Genomic DNA, 20576 nt, shown 5'->3' with positions numbered 1-20576 from the left:
GAAATAACAATAGTAGCAGCTTCTGCGTTGCTGCCTAAACAAGGAAATGTAGTTGAAGTGCTTAGCTGGTGTCTGACCCTAACATTTAATGATTGTTAGCAAACATTATGTTGTCTTATGTTGATTCCCTTAAAAAAGAAAAAAAGTGTAATCATGCGAGACACTTAAAAATGTATGATATAATGCAACAACAGCAGTACATTTTGCAGTTCAAATGAGAATTATATGCATTAAAGCTAGAGTTCAAAAAAAGATAATATTGTGTAGGGACTGTGTTTGAGGTGGACAGTGATGATTTGACAGGGCATGGATAGATAAGAAAAAATGGTAAGACATTTAAAGTACCCATGAAAAAAAACACAAAGAAAATTTGAAGAAAGGGCAGATGACTGGTTTAGCAATAACACAAACTTGATTATAAGAGTAATTAGGAGGAAGCTGGAGAAAGACACTGGACCAGTCTTGATGGCCTTGAATGCCAGGAAAAGAGGACTTGACTTGGTTGAGTAGGCAACAGGTGACCATGGGAGATTTGTATCCCCTAAACTGTAATTTCATAAAGTGGGCAGAATCTATTGTGAGATGGGTCCTTTCAGAAGCACACTAACTCTCATTAATGGCAAATTAGGGATACAAATATAGTACCAATTTTTTATAATTGCATAACAAGATTACTGAACATGAGGGCAGGTACTGAATTTACACTTAAGTACCAATTCTTTGGAGCTTCTTAAAGCAAATTTTACTCTTATGCAATAATCATATGCAGCATTTATGGATCAGTTTTTATTTGGAAACCACCCACATGTGTAATTGCAGACAAGAGGGCAAAAAATCATTAACAACTTTTCAAAAATGATAGCTATTTTGTTCTCTCCTTGTGGATTAATATGATAAATACTTATCGAGATTTTATTGGTATTATATCAGTAATGACTTTCATATTAATTATCTTAGGTGTGGAAGAGATATTACACATCCTCCAAAGTGTATCTGTGAGTATGCTTGAATATTGGAACCATAGTATAAAATAGTGAGAGGAGAATTCTCTAACCTTGGTGTCAAAATGTGCCTGTGCTAATTCTAAAACTTGTATCAGGCACATGACTTCAATAAACCTCAGATTCCTTGAGCTTTATTTTCTTTACTAGAGAAATAGAAATGATAATATATAATACCACATCTCAAACAATGTAAGGATCAAATTAAATGTTGAATGTAGGAATACTTTAAAACATAAAAATATTTACTATAAATAGTGGTCATCACTTTATGGTATTTTATTTTAGTTTTCTCTTGTTTGGAGTCAAGAAAGTTGAATAATTCATATCTATAAATTCTAATTTTATTAAAACAGTTTTAACTTTATGCCTCACCAGTTTTTCGTTTAAATTATAAGAGGACAATGAAATAATATGATTTCACCCTGAATGTATTTTGTCTCTGTATTCATTTCCAACTGAAATTGTCACTTGGGGATATGAATGTATACACACACACACACACACACACACACACACACACACACACACAAGAATATAATACAGGGCCGGGAAGTGGAATTAAAAGATTGACTCAGATCGAGTCATCCAAAAATATATTGCGTAGCATGCTTTCCCATCAAACAGACTGCAGTCTCTTTCTCTTTACCCTCAGGTTCAAAACATATCCTTCTTCAGTGTCAAATAAACATCCATCTGATGATGTTCTCCAATGAGATAAGAGATTATAAATGAGGCAGAAACTCTAACCATGAAGAGAACTGAAGAAAAAAAAATAAAAATAAAAAAGAAAAAGAAAAATTGCTTCTGAAGATGTGGATTTCAAAGTCAGGCAGCTGTCTCCAATTCCCAGAAGTCCAAACGTAGCAATTAGCGCCAGAACTGGTAAATAAACTGGTAGACCCTCCTGTTTGGGAAAAATTTTTCAAATGAATAAATGACGAAAATGGCTCAATGAAAATCTCACGCAAAAGGGTGAAATATAATGACTATCTGATCTGTTAAAAGGAAAAAGCTTTTAAACTAATCGATCTTTTCCACAACAATTTATGTCATAACCATTTAAGATGATCCCATCTTAAATGGGGAAGTGACAAAGAAATATATATCTAATATACTTGCTCAATGGATGGATTCTCTGTACCCTAAGAAAATGCATTTGGGAGCTTTTATTTTTAAAGGGGAATATACATTAGATCCTTGTGGATGATCTTATCTTTAGTTTTACCCTTGCTGTTGCCAAGGTTTAGAACATAGAAAATTGAGACTGAGCCTTTTTTTTTTACCTTCAGGCTTGATGGGCAAATGTGTAGCAATCATTTAACCTGTGTGCTTCATTGATGGTATCCCTCAAAGGACTACACTAATGTATGTCTCACTAATGCTTGCCATCCATCCACTTCATGGGCACATTACAAGGGTTAATTAATAAGGCCGATAAGCACTTTGTTAATTCAAAGTAAATAATAGAAGTGCTAACTAAGCTGAATAAAAAGAAGAGACTCACCTGATGGTTAACTGATTTGAATTTTCAGTAATTTATGGATTTCCCGAATAGTTTCTTTGGTCCTTTACAATAAATTAAAGCCATTCTGGCACATTTTAAAAAACTCATTTCTGAGACATAAGGAATGAACAGTGTGCCCATCATTTCTAATGTGAAAAATGTCTTATAGTAATTTTCTAGATACACTAGAATTATGCATCACTGTTTACAGAAATCGTAAATTGCTCTTTTATTTCTACCTTTGTTCCATGGCAGAATACGTCAAGATGATGGAAAAATACAATGCTCTAATTGGTCAGAAAACCAGGAGTACAAATTTCCATTGACTTCCGAGAGAAAATATCTCAAGCATTGGTAAGAAAGATAAACTCTAAGGACGAGAGCAGTTTATTCCACCCTGATTTAATACTTAGTCCTGGTTTACCTAATTCAGCTGTCAGGAAGAAGACTAATGAGGACCCAATGGTGAGGGGAGGTTTTTTGATGCCAGCTTTGTCCTTTGTGGACTGGATTCAACTCAAAATTATTTCCAGCACTCAGTAGAATGTTTCACCATATCTCAGCAAAGTCACAGATGAAATAATTTCCACCAGACATTGGTAGTGTAGTTATAACTAAAGCTAGACAGTTCAGTGTAGAGTGAGGTAATTATCTGGGATAACACTAACCAATCAAACTTTGTTATGCGTATTAGTCAGCTTTGGGCTGACAAAACTAAAACAACACACTGGGTGGCTCACACAGTAGACATTTATGTTCTTATGGTGTTAGAGGCTTGCACATGATCAAGGTCCTAGCAAATTTGGTTTCTGCTGAGGGCTGTCTCTGCCTCCTAAATGGTGGCTTCCTCAATCTGCTCTCTTGTAGCCTTTCTCTTGTGTTTGCTCACATTGTCATCTCTGGAATATCTCCCTCTTCTTAGAAAGACACCAGTTCTACCTAATTAAAACTCTACTTTTATGACTTCATTTATTTCTAATTATCTCTATGAAAATCCTGTCTCCAAATACATGGGGGTGGGTAAATGCTTTAACATATATATTTTGGGAGGACATGATTCAGTTCATAACACTGTGACACATGACAGTCAAGATACTTGTGCAACCACAATATTCCTGCATACCTTCTGTATGTGAAACTAAACAGAAAGGTAAATTCTGCTGTTGTATTTATTTCCATATAGAACAATGTCTGTAATGTTTGAATAATAATGATGCACTTGAGATAAGTGTGTTAACATTAGGCCATCTCCAATCTAAAAGGAAATGTTGAAAGTTGTAACAAATGTTCATTTTCCTTCTCAGGCTCAATTTTAGAGTTAGTTGAAAAAATTGAGTGATATGAATTCATGGATACCACTTTTCTCACTCCAATAAGCAACACAGAGTACCTGGTTTGCTTGAAATTCAGCCAGAGTGAAAAATCATTTCAGTACATAATCCTTAGATGAAAACAAAACTTTTTAAATACAAAAAGCAACTCACTAGAACCCCAGGTGTGAGCTAAATATCCATACTCCAGCAAACTCTTTTCTATCAAAATGAAGCAGCATACACAGACTCCACACCAAACTTGTAGCTGAAAACTGTACAATCTTAAAGAGATTTTGTTAATTACTTGAGCTCATTACCTGTACATCTTTCTGACCTGTCGTTATGTTTGATTTTCAATATATTAGAATTCAACTGTCCCCTTTAATTGTTCTAATAAGAAGTAACAAATAGAGTTTGCATAGAGAGAAGACCAAATGCCCATTATGCCCCAAATAAGGAAAAGGTTAAACAATTATTTGGATAGAGGAAATAGTTGGACCATGGCAAAACACAGCACCAAGGGGCTTATACCCTTAATGAACTACATTCAATAATTAGTATTCCCACGAGTCTAACCAGTAGTGATTTCGTTTTAGAAAATAATCATCTGTCACATTCAGTTGATGCCAACATTTGAATTATTTCTATCTAGTTGTTTTCTCATTAATTTGTACATTCTAATTTCCATTGTTAAATAAAACCCTTTACTTAAATAAAGGGAGTTTATCCTTAGTTTTCATCTGCACTTTTAGCAATTTATAGTTGTCCAATGTTTACAAAATATATTTGTGTTAAATAGCATCAGATTTAGCTGATTTTCACTTTTTAGTTATGTGAGAAAAGTTATTCAGCAATAGACTGATTTAAAACTTCACTGCCCTCCTCTCAAGACTGGGGAGCTAAGCAAATTGATTTTATGAGGCTCAAGATCTCTATAGCTCAAAGGGTCTGGTTTTCAATTGCTTATCATTTGAACTCCAAATTTAATCAAACTTAATGCTCCACTGAGACTTTTCTACAAGGGATGTTATAAGGGAAGAACAGAGAGGTTTTGATAAGGTGAGAAGAATTTGGGAGACAGAGCTGCTCTAGAGGAAGGGTCAGTAGAGATCTTGACTGTTAGTCCCATCTGTATATCAAATATGTAGTGAGTTAAGTTTTGGCCTCCAAATAGATATATGTATCCCCTGAACATGTTAATCCAATTTAACAAAGAAGAGGTATCTTTGCAAATATAATTAAGTTAAGGGTTTTGAGATGAGATCATCCTGGATTGAAGTGATTTCAAAATCCAACACAAAGAGAAGATCAAATGAAGATTGAGACAAAGACTAGAGAGATGCAGCCACATGCCAAGGAATGTTTGGAGCCACAAGAAGCTGTAAGAGGCAAGAAAGGATTCCCTCCTAGTACCTTAAGAAGAAGAGTGTCTCTGTTGAAATGATGAATTATTATCTCCATAATTGTGAGAGAATAAGTGTCACTTGTTTTAAGCCACCAGGTTTGTGGTGACTTATTACAGCAATCTTAGGAAATTAATACAGTAAGTAAACAAGATTAGTGATTTGGTAATAAAGATCATGACTGGTGTCCATGGGTGAAAGAAACAAGAGAACATCTGGATGCTGCATTTCTTGTTAGAGTCTGTAAACAAGTCAAGATGGCGCCTGGCATTTTGTAGAGGGAGTGGTTTGTGAAGTAACGCCAGCGAGCCATTAAGTGTGGAGATTCCTTATTGGTTGAGTTCTGTATCTAGTTTATGTTAATTAAGATAAGCTGTGTGGAATGTATATATACCCCTCCTGTCCTACAATAAATGGCTCCCACTCCTGCTGTATCAATCTACACAAGCTGCTCGTCACCCCCCGGTTATTTTTCTGCAGCCAGACTGCGGCAATTTCTGTTCCTGGAGTGATGTTGGATCAGAGTCTTCAGTGGTCAGTTAACTGCACAGGTGTCAAATGCATAGAAAAATTGATTTCTACCAAGTGGTTTCCATGAGGAAACACCTGAGGGAGTATGAACTTTTTTTCTATATTTTGAATTTTGCATTTTTCAACAGTATATGGATATTTAAGATGTTATGTAAATCCAAAATATTCTGTCTGCAATGAACATTTTGTGAATCAGCTCCACTAAGATGCTTCAGTACTCACTGGGACAAAAACAATTTAAGAGAGGACAGTTTAAGAGATAATAATCAAAAGAATATGTACAGGAAGGCAATATGGGTTATAACTAGATACCCATAAACTCAGTTTAGCAGGGGAAGTATTATATAAACTGAAAATCTCATGATAAGTAGAAGTATATGAATTTGGCTACATGAGTAGAAGGAGTAAATCTTTTATTAGATTATTAATAATGGTGTAAGTTTGAGGTCAGTATCAGGGTATACTATGGAAATTCAGGCTACCCAATCTCTTTTTCTTGTGTTCTGTGGTTCTGTTTTAAAGCAATGTAAGGTATCAATCTGAAGGGTGATCTGTCAAAGAGATCTGATAATCAGAATACATTTGGACAAAATGCATGCCAAAGTTTCATTCATTAACCCAAAAGAATATCCTATGTACCAACCTCTTTTTAGATACTGGTGATCTAACAAGGAATGGCACACATATGGTAGGTTTCCTCAAAAATCTGTCTCTAAATCTGTACTTGTAAAAATTAAATTTCTGATTAAAACAAACAAACAAACAAACAAACAACAACAAAATAACCCTACAAAGTAAGACTATTTGTAACTTACTTATTTTAGTTCATCTTAAAAATACTATATACCTGCTGTTTTAGAGTCTACCATTCATTTTATGTCTCTTCTTTATCTTCAAAAATAATAAGAAGCAACTAAATTTATAATTTTTTTTCCAGGAATTACTTTAAAAACCTATGAAAGGATTATGTTAGTTCTCTTTTGATCCCTCAGCACTACCCTCAGAATGCAAGGGATAGGGGGCGTTTTAGTCCCCAAATTTGATGTGACCCAACTAATAATACCTTTCATTATTCTATAACACTTCTATTTTGTAAAGGACATTAAAGACTAATTTCATTCTATCCTCAAAAGGGGTCAGATCTCAAGGCCAAATTGCTTCCTGCCTTGCCAACTGGCTCCTTGGATTTCTGGCTTTGACTTCCCAAAGTTCCACTAAATATTGAACAGGGAAGTTAAAAAGAAATCTCTTGAGACCATATTTCTGCCTCAGGCAATTGCAACCCACATTCTCTTACAATTTATTCATCTCTCACATGAGCAGAGAAACAACTTTTGCTTATCAAGTGAGGCTGACTTGGACTTCACATGTCAAAAAATTGGTCTGATTACTCTATCCATTAAAGGAAAAATGGTGTCTTGACTTTCACCTGCTATTGGAATGAATAAAGGCAGCATCATGGATCACATGTTCAAAAAGTTGGCTGTCATGATGTCTCACAACAGGCTTGGCAAGCTGGAACTCAGAAGAACAAACAGAAGTCAGAGATTGAAAACTTGTGTGCAGGCTGGTTTGATTTAATGTCTTAAGGTTATAAAGGTAAAATGCTACTATTTTTAAAAATTTAACCTCTAGAAGTGAAATTATGGAATGAAAGTAGAGACAACAGTTAATATATAATTTACACTTTGCATTGGTATACCTTAAGAGCTCTGAAAATCTTGAAACTGACAAAAGACTTTATAAATAGTTTCAGGTGAAATAGGTTCAAAAATTTCTTTTAAAAACAATAATACATATAGAAATAATACTTTATCTTACCCCCAAATTAATTTTTTTTGGTCAAGATGATGAGAACACTATCACTATGGTGGTAGAGAATTATAAGATTCAGAATAGTTAATATATGTCAAGACATAAAACAGAAAAATATTTAATGGTTTCAAACACAAATGTAAATAACTATAAAAGTAGAGCATATAACACATAATTATTCTAAAGTCCCAAAATCCAAATGTAATTATTAATATCAAATGTTCATGCTATTTCTACACTGACTACCTACCATGCAAACTCTCTAAGGCTTTGTTTCCTTTAGGATTAAGAAATAAGGCAGAATGAGTATGTTGAAACAGACCTCTCTTTCAGTTTTTTATGAGATTGTAAATAATGATTTTGGAATGGGTTTTATCAATAAATATTAATTTTAAAATGTTTATACCCTGCACTTACAAATTACACATTTGAGAATCTAACCATAAAATAATCTGAAATATGGCTAGGGAATCTAAAACTTCTAAATAGCCAAAACAGGGAATCACTTAGTACCTAATAACACACATCACAAATATATATGATAATAAAATTTCACACATAATATATAATAAAATATTACATAGTATGAAAAATTATTTTTAAAGCCATCAAATAATATAATAAAATATTTATGATGTAGTTCTTATTAAAATATTGAAAAAATTTGACAGTATAAACTAGAAAACAATATTTCAACAATTCATGATAGTAATGATGGAATTATGAATAATTTTTTAAAATTACCACAGTTAATATTTAAGTCTTCAACTTTTCTGATGATCTTAAAACCACTATTTGAAAATTTCTGGCAATATAGCTTTTTATGTAAAGAAACCTGTAGAGAGTTAAGTTTGGGAGGATTGAAGAAGTATGAGTAGAGATAACATATGTAATATGAAATAAGTAAATAAGCTTTTGAAAGTTCTATAGGATTCCTTGTGAAATGTTCTTCCTTGGGGGATTCTCTTACCATGTAAGGAAATGGTTGGTCTTGGCCTTTAAATTCATATTTAATTTTTTTCAGAAATAGCAAATATGTCAGAATTTGTGTCTGTGTCTTGACCCTCATTTACTTAAAAGAGGTTCTCTCTGAAGAAGAATATTTTTTGTGGTAATAGGGAGTAAATGCCCTCCATATGCAAGAAGAAACAGGGTTGTCAGTTTTGCATCTGTAATGCATTTGAATGGAAGGAGGTAAGAAGCCACTATTTAGAGTTCTATCATCCTTTCATAGATCCTGTTTGGCCCATCATAAGTAGAGCAGATTAAATGAGGGGTGTGGAAATATATTCTATATACAAATGTAACAACTGAGAAGTGTTTACATGAAAAACCAACAAGACTTATTTATTTTAGATTTATCATATCTTTGATGCTTTCAACATTCACAGCTTCTCAGTCTCAAATCTGACAAAATAGTAGTACAGGTGACTCATCTGGCCATTAGGAACTGGTTAATTATGGGAAAAGATAGTTTCAGTAATATTTAAAAGGAATTTATGTATAATGGGATATTTGAGCAGAATGAATAATTTTTAAAATAATTTAAACAAATGCATGAATTAAAAAAACAAAGAAAAAATAAAGTGACTTTAAAGTTTTGCTGATAAATGAAAATGGATCTTGACTAACAAAAATGCCAAATATATATTTATAGCTAATTCATTATATATTTCATCAGTATGAGGAGAAATTATTGCATATGAGGGAAATTCACTTTATTGTTTTGTGTGTAAGTTCATGTTTGGGAGCATAATTTGGTTTACTAATTATTTGGGGTAACTTTCAAATATATTGCAATTCATATTTGTGCATAAGGAAATACTAGCTTTATAGGAGCAAAAGATCAAAATGACAAAACAAATTAGCTAACAGTCTATCTGAAAACAAATTAAGGTTTACACTTATGATGATAGAAAATCCTCTGAAGATATATTTTAAAAATATTATGTAAGCCCCACTCTCTATACACTTATGTTCCAAAGAATCATGTTCTTACCCTTGAGGACATTTTTACACATAGTATTCATAGAGACACTGCCAAAATGTTCCGAATCATTTTTGTCTTTTTTCTCCTTCCCGAGGCTCCAGAAAATATTAAGCATCATCTGTACAATGCTACAATGCCACTGCAGATTTCTGTTTTTTTGTATTGCCTGTGGTGTGTGTGTGTGTGTGTGTGTGTGTGTGTGTGTGTGTGTGTGTGTGTGTTTTGTAGGTAGTAAGTTTTAATCACACTCAGGACTGCACACTTCTTCTTTTTGATGAATCCAGAGGATTATAGCAACAACATGACATCATCTTAAAAATGATCTCCCATCTTTTATAATGTTTAGAAAGTGATGAAGAAAATCACAAAATTTTAGCAAAATTTCAGCCCCTCATAATGTTAAAAAAACAAAAATAAAATTCACACTATGTAAAACAAGATTTTGCCAAATAGTCTCTGTAAACATAACATCTTCTGGTCTTTGTAAACATAACAATTGCTGTTCACCCCACTACACATTAGTTTCAAAGTTCTGCAGAAAAAGAGGATTTGGAAAGTCTACAAAATATTTCTCAAATATTTTTAAATATGATAAAATTTATTTACTAAAATCTAACCTTTTGTTCTCAACATAGCAAAGTGCTGAAATATTTGATAACAAAATAATTGGTGAGATAATTTCAATCCATGATATTAAACCTATTACGGAGAGCTCCAAAAACCAGTTTTGCAATTCTTGACTTAATACCTACCTACAGCATGTAAAAAGGGTGACAGATAAAAAACAAGGCCAGAAAAGAAAATTTCTTTGGATAAAATGGTTGACATATTATAGAATTCCTCTCCTTTTCCCCCTTTAGTGAAATAGGAGAGAATACAATGGGACAACTCAGAAAGCTTGGTATATATCTCCCTGTGTCTGCATGATAGTGAACCTAGGTTTCTACAGTGACCTGAGAAATGTAAAAGGCATAGGCTGTGAATATGTAGCCAATAGTGGAGATAACCAGAGAGAATAGGAGGGGGAAAGAGAGAGAGAGAGGAGAGGCTTACTGCACTATCACTTCCTCAGAATGAGACTATATTTGGAAATGGGGTCTTTAAAGAGATAATTAAGGCTAAGTGAGATTAATAAAGTTGGCTTTAATTCAGTATGATAGATATCCTTATTCAAGGACATTAGGACAGGCACACAGAGGGAAACCATTTGAAAATAATAGAAGGCAACAGTCATTATAAACCAAGGAGAGAGCACTCAGGACAAATCAAAGCTGTCAAAACCTTGATCTGAGAATTCCAGCCTCTGGCACTGTGAGGGGATAAATCATTGTTTAAACTGCCTGGTCTCTGGGTCATTGTTGTTGCAGCTCCTAAAAAGTAGTAAAACTAGTAGCTGTCAAAACTATGATTTCAGATATGAAAGGAAGATATGTGGATATTTTTCATGGACCAATATGGCCCTTTGGAGGAAAACAAACTTGATGCTATTTCAAATCCTGTGATGAAGAATAACTGCAGGGTCACTGAAAGCCCCATACAACAGGAAGGCTGAGAAGTACCCAAAGTTCAAGGGTGAAATTAATGCTCTTTGTGAGGGGGTTATGCAGGGGAGATCTACTCAGCAAGGAAATCTCAGGTAAGTATAAACTATTCTCATGAAAATAAGAGCCAGTTTAGAAAACCCAGCCAATGCCTAATGAGAGTAGTACCCATCATATAAGGTAGAACATTTTACTGTCACTCAGAACTGCACTCTCATTCTTTTTGTGAAACCAGAGGATTATAGCAATACTATGACATCATCTTAGAGAATGATTTCCCATCTTTTCATCATGTTTTGAAAGTGATGAAGAAAATCATGAAATTTTAGCAAACTTTCAGCCCCTCATAATGTTAAAAAACAATAAAATTCATACTATTTAAAACAAGATTTTATGAAATGGTCTCTGTAAGCATAACATCTTATGATCTTTGTAAACATAATAATTGCTGTCCTCCTCCTTGGCCTTAGCTTTCCTCTCATTTCCCAAACAATCTCAAACACTGAGGATGTCAGAGACAGTTTGCACCAGGATGGGAGGTAGGAGGAAAGGTTCACTTATCCTACCAATCCACTCTCTCAGCAGGACTGAGAGGAAAAGATCTTAGAAATTGAAGATCTGATTTTATTTTAGACTCTATATTTTAGCAACTGAACCATTTGTGAAATTAAAGATGATGACAAAAATATATTTTTGAGAACGTGTCTGAGGAAAAAAATGATAGAATCTGAGTGAGATTTTACCCAGGAGTCAAGAATCAGGTGAAAATATTATCCTTTTTGCTTACCCTCAGTGAAATCCTGTGTATATAATGTACATGGTGTACTGAGAACCTACCTTCATGAAAATCAATGCCAAATGTGATGCAAAGCTCCTATTAAGTACTTAGTGAGAGGAAAAAAAAATGATCTCTGCTAAAGGTTTCAGGCTGGGCTAGAGAATTAAATTGACATAAAACAGATTAACAAGAGAAACATGCAGATGTATATAATTTTACATAACAAGGGAACCCTCATAAGGAAATGACAACTTAAAGAACTGGCAAAACCTACCTACTTATGTATTAGGTAGAACTGAGAGAGGTGATTGTGGAAAGAAACTAAATTATGTGGGGAAGCTAAAAGAAGATAAGAATTATTTTTACAAGGTCTGTTTATACAGAATTCTCTTCACTATGACTCCTTGTTGAAGAATGTTTCTTTTCTCTGGATACAGGGAGGGCATCCTTCACATGGGAGCTTTTATCTACTCTTTTCAGGAGGAAAAGCACAGATTAGAATGCCCTTCTTGCATCTGCTGTTTTTCAAGTGCCTTTAGCTCAAATTAATCTTTATGCCAAAGTGGCATATTTTGGGGTGATATATTATTCCACCCTTCATTAGGAATTTTTTGAGAATTGAACTGACAGAAGATATTAGGCTCTTTCAAAAATACTGTGCCATTTAATTCTCTTAGAAAGCCCTGAAAAATATCCTTTTTATAGAAGTATGTAATCAAAGTAGTTCTCAATTTCCTGAAACTTATGAATATAAAAATTCTGGAATTTGAACCCTGTGATATCTGGCACCAATGTCCATATACTTTCTGCTATGATTGACTGTATTCCCATGACCATTTGTTAATTGTTCAGTAAGCAGTTTTCAAAGAAAGTAAGGCAAAATTATTTCATAATGAAGGATATTCATAAAAGAAAACTAACAATATCCAATAATTTGGCTTACTTTAATTAATTTGAAATGCTAATAATGTGCCTAATATTTACCTACAATATGCCGCTTATTGTGGTTTATTCAAAGAAAAAAGCACAACTTTTATATTTAAATTACTCATAATTTAGTAAAGAGGGAGACTTCATAATGTGAAACATTTAAATAACAGCTCAAATCATCCATAAGACATTTCTTTGAGGAAGAGATATATGCACTAAGACAAGAAAAACTGGACATTTTGAGAAATCATGGGAGATTTTTTTTCAAAACATCTGATAAAATACAGGATAGATGTAAGGATGTTTAGATATTTGAAAGTTGAAAAATAAATAAATTTGAATAAATGAGTATATAAATAATAAATATTCCAATAAATATTTATATATAAAAGTAGAATATAATTAATGTGCTTCTTAAACAATCATCTTCTGTTGAATTAATATAGAATTTAAGGATGATATAGCATTTAACTTCATCTTTGATATAATTTTGGTCTCTCCTCTTTAGTATTCAAAGCTGTAAATTAAAGTCATGTACATGTAAAATATTGCAAAATAAACAAACATTTTAATTCTAATAATATAAAGGATGAGAAAACAATATAAATACTGATGTAAAACAACATAGTATGTATTAATTTCACTCAGAAGTGTATTTCCTAAAGTACATTCCGAGTTATCCCATGTACTTGCAGAATTCATATATCAAAAACATCCTAACAGATTTTAGGGTCAATGATTGGGAAAAAATTGAATTAACCAAAGTTAAACACATGCATCTGTTACATAGAAACTTTTAGAGTATTAACACACTAATATGAAATACGCAGCTTCTCAAAATATCATTTGAGGATGGAAATGTTCTGGTTGTCACTTTAAATATCACAAATGAATTGTATATTGTGTCACAGTATCAAAAAAGTTATTAAAGTATAAATCAATATAAACCATTCTCAACTACTAAGTATACCAACTGAAGTAGTTAGCATTTCATTTCACAAATTATAAAGTACATTGTTTATTAAAGTACATAAAATGACCATTACAACATAAATTCTGCTGAGGACATAAGACAAATTATTTGGGGATCTTTTGAGCTACAATAACTGACAATATCATAATGTCCAAAGAAAACTGAATATGTGTCATGAAATTTTATAGTATTTCTTAGTTGTTAATAATTGGAATAAAATAGGATCTATGTATAGTTTAATAATTTTAATGATCATAATCATTCTTTGCATGGCTATGACTACAACCAGGTAAGTGAAGTCAGAGGGCACTTGCCTTAGGTGCAAAATTTAAGGAGCTGCTGCAAACTCAGAAATTATATATATATATATATATATATATATATATATATATATATATATATATATATATATATAATTTCATACAAAATTCAAAATTGACAAAAAATTTTGTGATGAACAAAATATAAAAAGTTTTGGTAGAAATGGATTCATGTTACTGAATTTTCCTTTTTCATGAGCATCTCATATGGCTTCATACTCCATTAGTTCTTTGCTATAGTTAGTTCCACAATTTATGTAGAAATTATATGCATAAAATTTCATACATAAAACTAGTCTTATGGAAAGTAGAATAAAATTTCATAGGATTTCTCATTAGTAACTTAATTTGTTTTTATTATTTAATATATGGGGGAAAATGCTAAGCAACAACACAACAAGAAAATGATGAATGTTGTAGCGAAAAAAAATGACAATTTCTACATTCAAAAATTTTCCTTTAATTTCAAATTCTCCTTTCTCAAAGTTATTGTTTATATGGCTTCAAGTCAATATATAAATAAAAAAGTACAACTGTGCTTGTGTATGAAAGTCTATGGATAATCTAGTATTCATTTTAATGGTACAAAGTATCACAGCAGTTTAAGTTTGTAGAGCACTTAGGCTGTTTAGTAAGTACCTAAAATAAATGAAAAATGCTTCCAGCAGTACTTGGTAAGTTCCTGGTGGCATTAAATTCCCATTCCTCTTTCTCTCCTCCAAAAACAGAAATAGAAAGAAAAACTGGAATCTTTCTAGGCAGTCATCTGCAACTTACCCACTATGAAAATCTGATTTTTGGAGATGACCCATTTATTTGAATAGCTAACTGATATGAAGTATACTTTACCATGTACTGCTTTTCCTTGTGTTTAATTGTAAGTTACAACCAGAATGAAGATGGAAGATACAATCAAAGGAAGAACAAAACACACTCAGAGAAACGATTTTGATCATAAGCATGTGGTGTCTATAGAAACTGTTCTGTTGGAAAAGGGTTAGCTGTTTCAGTGATCAAGTTAATGAAGGTATCATTAGATCTCTATTTTAACATAGCGATTTCATTGCATATTACACTTCATGCAGCTGAGCTGTTACATTGCTAATTTAGCTTTTCAGAATATTGGAATCAGAAATTCTTTTATTTCAGTGGGGACAAAAGGAATACTGAATATTTGAGATAATTATCTTTTCTGTTAAGAAACAAGCTGCAATGTTGTGGTGGGATATTTTGATGAATGGATCCTTTACAGAGCTGCATGCTCTGCCTTCTCCATGAAAGGCAGGCACAATGCCTGAGACACCAGAACCAGGCATACTCTGAGACAATGAATGCACAGGTGGTAAATTAGCTAGAGGAAGTGTTTTCTGGTTCCTGAAAGCTGATTTACCATATGGAATATTATGGCACTTCTTAAACAATAGAAAGTGGGATGGGGTGAGAAAGGGGGAAAAAAGACTACATGATTGAACACTAAACTATTTTGTAATTCATATTCATAGGCATAGTTTTCCATGTGCCATGAAAACAAATGAGTTAACTAACCCTTCTGCAACTGTATGAAATTTTTTCCAGACTCTGTTATAAATTACTGCTGCTATAGAAAGAAAGACTCATATGCCATGGGCTCTCTGTTCTCAAGGCTGTGGTATTTACCAGTTTGGGGGCCAATCCCTGATCTACAAACTATCCTGCCACCCTTACACTCACTATACTTGGAGCAACTAAAGAATATGTTTACTGCTTTATTTTACTATTGTCTTGGTATTTCTCAGACAAAACCTAAAGAGTAATTTTTTCTATAATGGTAAATGTGTTTCTTCCAATGTAAGCTCTATTTTATATCATTTTCTACAGAACATTTCTAGGTGAGCTGTAGCTGAACATGCCCATTAAATCTAATAGCACTGTCCATCTAGGAAGGTATCTGTGGGCATTACAGACCTCAAAACAAAACAAACAAAAAAGGATATCTTTTCAGGAATACTGAGAACTATAGTTTTCCATCAATGTCTTTATTTCAAAGGGTATAAACAACTTTTTCATAGACACTCATTGTTACATGTACTTTTTTTCTCCAGTTGGTGCTGCTCTGAAAGAAGGCATATTCAGCCAAAGCCATTAAGCTAGGAGCATTTATATGAGCAAACAGCATGATCTAAATTCAGCAATCCAGGCCTATACATAAATGAGAAGCAGAAAGAATGAAAAAGAATCATACTTCACAAAATGAAAGGATCAAGAGACAATATGTCCCATGTCAGAATTTTAATCCTCCAATTACTCTCGATATTCATGCTCTGGTAATTTTGTTTTTCATCTCTCCTTCTCCCTGTAATATTTAGTTGTTCCCTCTTCATTTCCTCTGTTTCACCTTAATATGCTAGAAAATCCAATGTTCTATTGGTACAAGATATAACACAGCACATCACTCCTCAATAAACTCTATCAACTTTTTATTTAATCCCAAATGGTCTTCAGGAAAGTTTGTGTGAGAGAGTCCTTACAAACAAAGGGCCTGCTGATTGGAGATTTGATTTACTGTACTGACAATACATCTCCTTTTCACAAAGGAAACACTTGTTCTCCATTCTGTCCCATTTCAGAACAAAGTTCTGGAAATTCTACTTGACAGACACATAAGTGATTCTAGTCCTTGTGGACTAAATCTGTAGCAATAACAAAAAGAAATACTTGGGACCGAAAATTTAATATTGGGGGGGGTATATTTATTAATCAAATCATTGACTGTGTCAGGCCATGAAGTATGTTTTTAATTATGTCATTTGCAAAAAAACTCTGTAATTTAGGTGAAAGAAACATTGAAAAATGCATTGGTTAGGGCCCTGCCAGAATGAAGACTTTACTCAATGGGGTGAGTGATGGAAGCTGATTGAAGGGACTTTTTAAAAGGAAATGAACAGGAACATTAAGAGTCAGGTATTCCCCATGGCAAAAGGCATTTAACACACCTATATACCAGTGGGCAGAAAAGATTGAATCTTGCAGAAGGAACTGAAGATAACAGAAAATTACATGCAGATTATGTGTATATTGAAAGGGAGGTAGGGAGAGAGAAGTTGGGGAGGAAACTGAATTTTGGAATCACCAAGAATTGTAGGGGTATCTGAGGGAATGGAAGCAATCTCAGTCCTTTCTTCCTTCTACTGTTCATAGCAGTTGGCCATGAGTATGCTAAATATGCCATAAGGTGTAATAGTGTTCATTAGTTGCTTTATATGACCACAAAACAATTGGAGATTATTTGCATTTTTAAAAATTTATAGAATAGTTATGTATTTATTTATTTTGTGTTGTTGCTTTTAGGTAATAAACATACACAACTGAGTAATAGGAAGAGATTCTCACCTAACTTCTATTTCATAGAGACTCTATTGCTTGCTTCTCCATGAAAGCTTATTCTTTGCCACACATTAGGGAGATGATGATGATAATGATGATGACAATAATTATAATATCAGTGGGTATGTGAGGAGTAATATTAGTTAAATAATTCTTCACCTCTGTGGTTCTCTGATTCTAAAGGGGTTTCTTTATAACCATGTTACAGAATTATGTTTTTGTTCCCAATAAATTAGTATGTTGAAGCCTTAACCTCCAGCATGGCTATGTTTGGAGATAGGGTCTTGTAGATATCATTAAGATTAAGTGAAGTCATGAGATTGGGGCACTGATATAATAGGATTAATGACCTTAAAAGAATTGATACCAAAAACATGTTCATACACTCTCTCTCTTCTCTCTATATCCTCCCAGTGAGACAACACTTGAGAAACAGTTGTCATTAAGAAGCCAGGGAGAGGGCCAAAGCAGAAATCAAAGCAGCTGCCACCTTGATTCTAGACATCCCAGTTTCTAGAATGATAAGGAAAAACATTTTCTGTTTTAAAGCCACTGGTGTGTGGTATTTTGTTATGGCAGCCTATGCTGACCAATACAGAACCGGGAAGCTTAGATCAACTTACATCAACATAGATAAAAAGAAAAGGTGTGTGTGTGTGTGTGTGTGTGTGTGTGTGTGTGTGTGTGAGAGAGAAAGAGAGAGAGAGAGAGAAAGAGAGAGAGAGAGAGAGAGAGACCACCTCAAAGTTTTGATTACAATTCAGATTAGAATGAAACATAGATCAGGGGAATCTTCTTAGAGTAGATTGCCTAACTTATTTTTAAAGATGAAAAAGAGTTTCATTAAGCAAGATAAAGAGGAAAGTTTATTCATGAACTGTGGATTAATGAAGAGGAAATACAGTTGGAAAAAAACAGCATAAAAAACCAGAAATGCAAGGAGTTGGTGAAGGAAAAGGTCTGAAAGAGAAATGGGAGATGAGGTGAGGTCATTAGGGGAGAGATCACATGTCCACAACCATTTGAAAAACTGAAATATACATATCTATTGAAAACCCATCTTCAAAACATTGATGTCAATGGAAGTTTGTTCCCAGTGTGTGCCTTTTTGGGATTGCTTATGTGGAACTCAGAGCACTCATAAAGAAATTCTATCACATTGTTTTTACTATTTAGAGGGTATCCCAAGTTGACCTCACTGCCAAGATTTCTATTCATTTCCTATGACAAACTTCTGCACACAGAAAGATAAGGTTCAGGATTTTTGTCTGCCGTACTTTCAGTAGACTTCAAAAACTCTACATATTAAAACACATGATACATTGGAATATAGGGAGGAGACATATAGCAGTATAAAATAAAATTTAAATTAATTTACTCTTGGTTTAGAAATATAGCCAACTCTCTTATCTTGGATTTTATTTTTAAAATATATAATCTGTGACAATAATTTATGATGATTTGTTTATTTTAACATGAAATGAACAGAACAAAATGCTATGTTAATGATCCAACAAAAATGTCACATAGAAAGATATTTATCTAGAGGAATGGATCACTTAATTGAAAAGGTATACTATTTTTCTGTTAGGAAAAAAAATCATCAAGATATTTAGCAATGTTTTATTACACTAAGATACACCTTTTTACATTTTAAAATCTGAGTTTGAGAGGATGCTTAAAATTGACAACTGGCCAGCTAACAGTCACAATGTAGCTGTCATTGACTTGACAAGCCTAAAATCAATCATCATTGTTCATGTTGTCTTTGCATCAATTGAGTTATGTGCATTATTAGTGCTACATGTATTATGTTTTAATTGCTGCTTAAAATATCTTTAAAGAGATGACAGTATTCAACATGGAAACAATAATATGGTAACCATAAAACATGACAACACAGATGATTAATTTATGCTTTTTAAAAAATTCCAAGGTAGATCAAAAATTCTTTTGCAATATATGGAGAATAAAATTTCAAGTGATGAAAAAAATAAAGATTTTCTAACGATGCTAGTTTTTATTCACTTACTAGTTTTCTGATTTTAAAAGAGCTGCAGATTTCATATGCTCATATTAGTAGTATTGCAATTGCATTATGAAAAATAAGGTTTGGGTCATTTTCCATGTTTATTCTTAAGACCAATTGTAGAGAGTAAGATCTATTTTCTCATTTCCAAACATGGTCTGAGAACATTGTTGGCATTATTTCTTGTGTTTACATGAAGAAACCATGTGAGGGATGAAATTATACTTTGACATGTAAATGAAATTGATTATTTTCCTGGTAGACTGATAAAACAAATTGCCTATACATTTCTTACTAACACTTACTGTCGCTCTCCTGTAGAATCATGGGATACGCTGTTTTTCACTACTTTTTCTTACTCCTATTACAAATTTTAGTTAGAATATATATGAATTTTGCTTCTAATGTTAAGAAGTGAGAAGTATATCATTCTATAAATATCAGCTATTATGTGTTCTCACATAAATAAATAATAAACTCTGAGCAAAATCCATGAAAGAGCTGCCTGCGTGCTCTGAAAAAATTTTTAATGTCAAAATATTGTCAGTCAAAACTGAGAACAAGCAAAATGATATGAACTGAATTTTCCAGTTTTGTCTTTGATTCCCTGAGGGTGGCCTAGTTGTGGCTTTGATTGCAACATATAGGCATCTAAACTCTGATAAAAGAGTACATAGGCTGTTGTGCTTGAAAAATTCAGAGAGATCAAGGTAATAAACATCCCCTGAAGATTGAGAAGAAAATCCCAGAAAAGAAAGCACCAAAGAAGAGAAAAACAGTGTATAGGCAGTTTGAGTTTACATCTTGTCCCCAACATTTCAGGAAGATAAATGAAAGCACCTTCAACTATGGCTGAAATTACTGAACTGAGATCAGTATTTTCAGACATCCCTGTATGCTTTGTAAAAGCAAACTACCAACCTTACAAACAAAAATCATTTAGTTCTTTGGCATTATTGAGGAATACACAGTCTATGCACCATAATATTAAAAATGTTCAGAGTCCAATTGACATCTTCAACGTACAGAAAGCAAGAACATAGAGTTCATTCTCAAGACACTAGGCAGTAAGCACATGCTAA

This window comes from Callospermophilus lateralis, unplaced genomic scaffold (assembly GCF_048772815.1).
Source record: "Callospermophilus lateralis isolate mCalLat2 unplaced genomic scaffold, mCalLat2.hap1 Scaffold_138, whole genome shotgun sequence".
In the NCBI taxonomy this organism is placed as follows: domain Eukaryota; kingdom Metazoa; phylum Chordata; class Mammalia; order Rodentia; family Sciuridae; genus Callospermophilus; species Callospermophilus lateralis.
Note: the sequence above shows the minus strand (reverse complement) of the source record.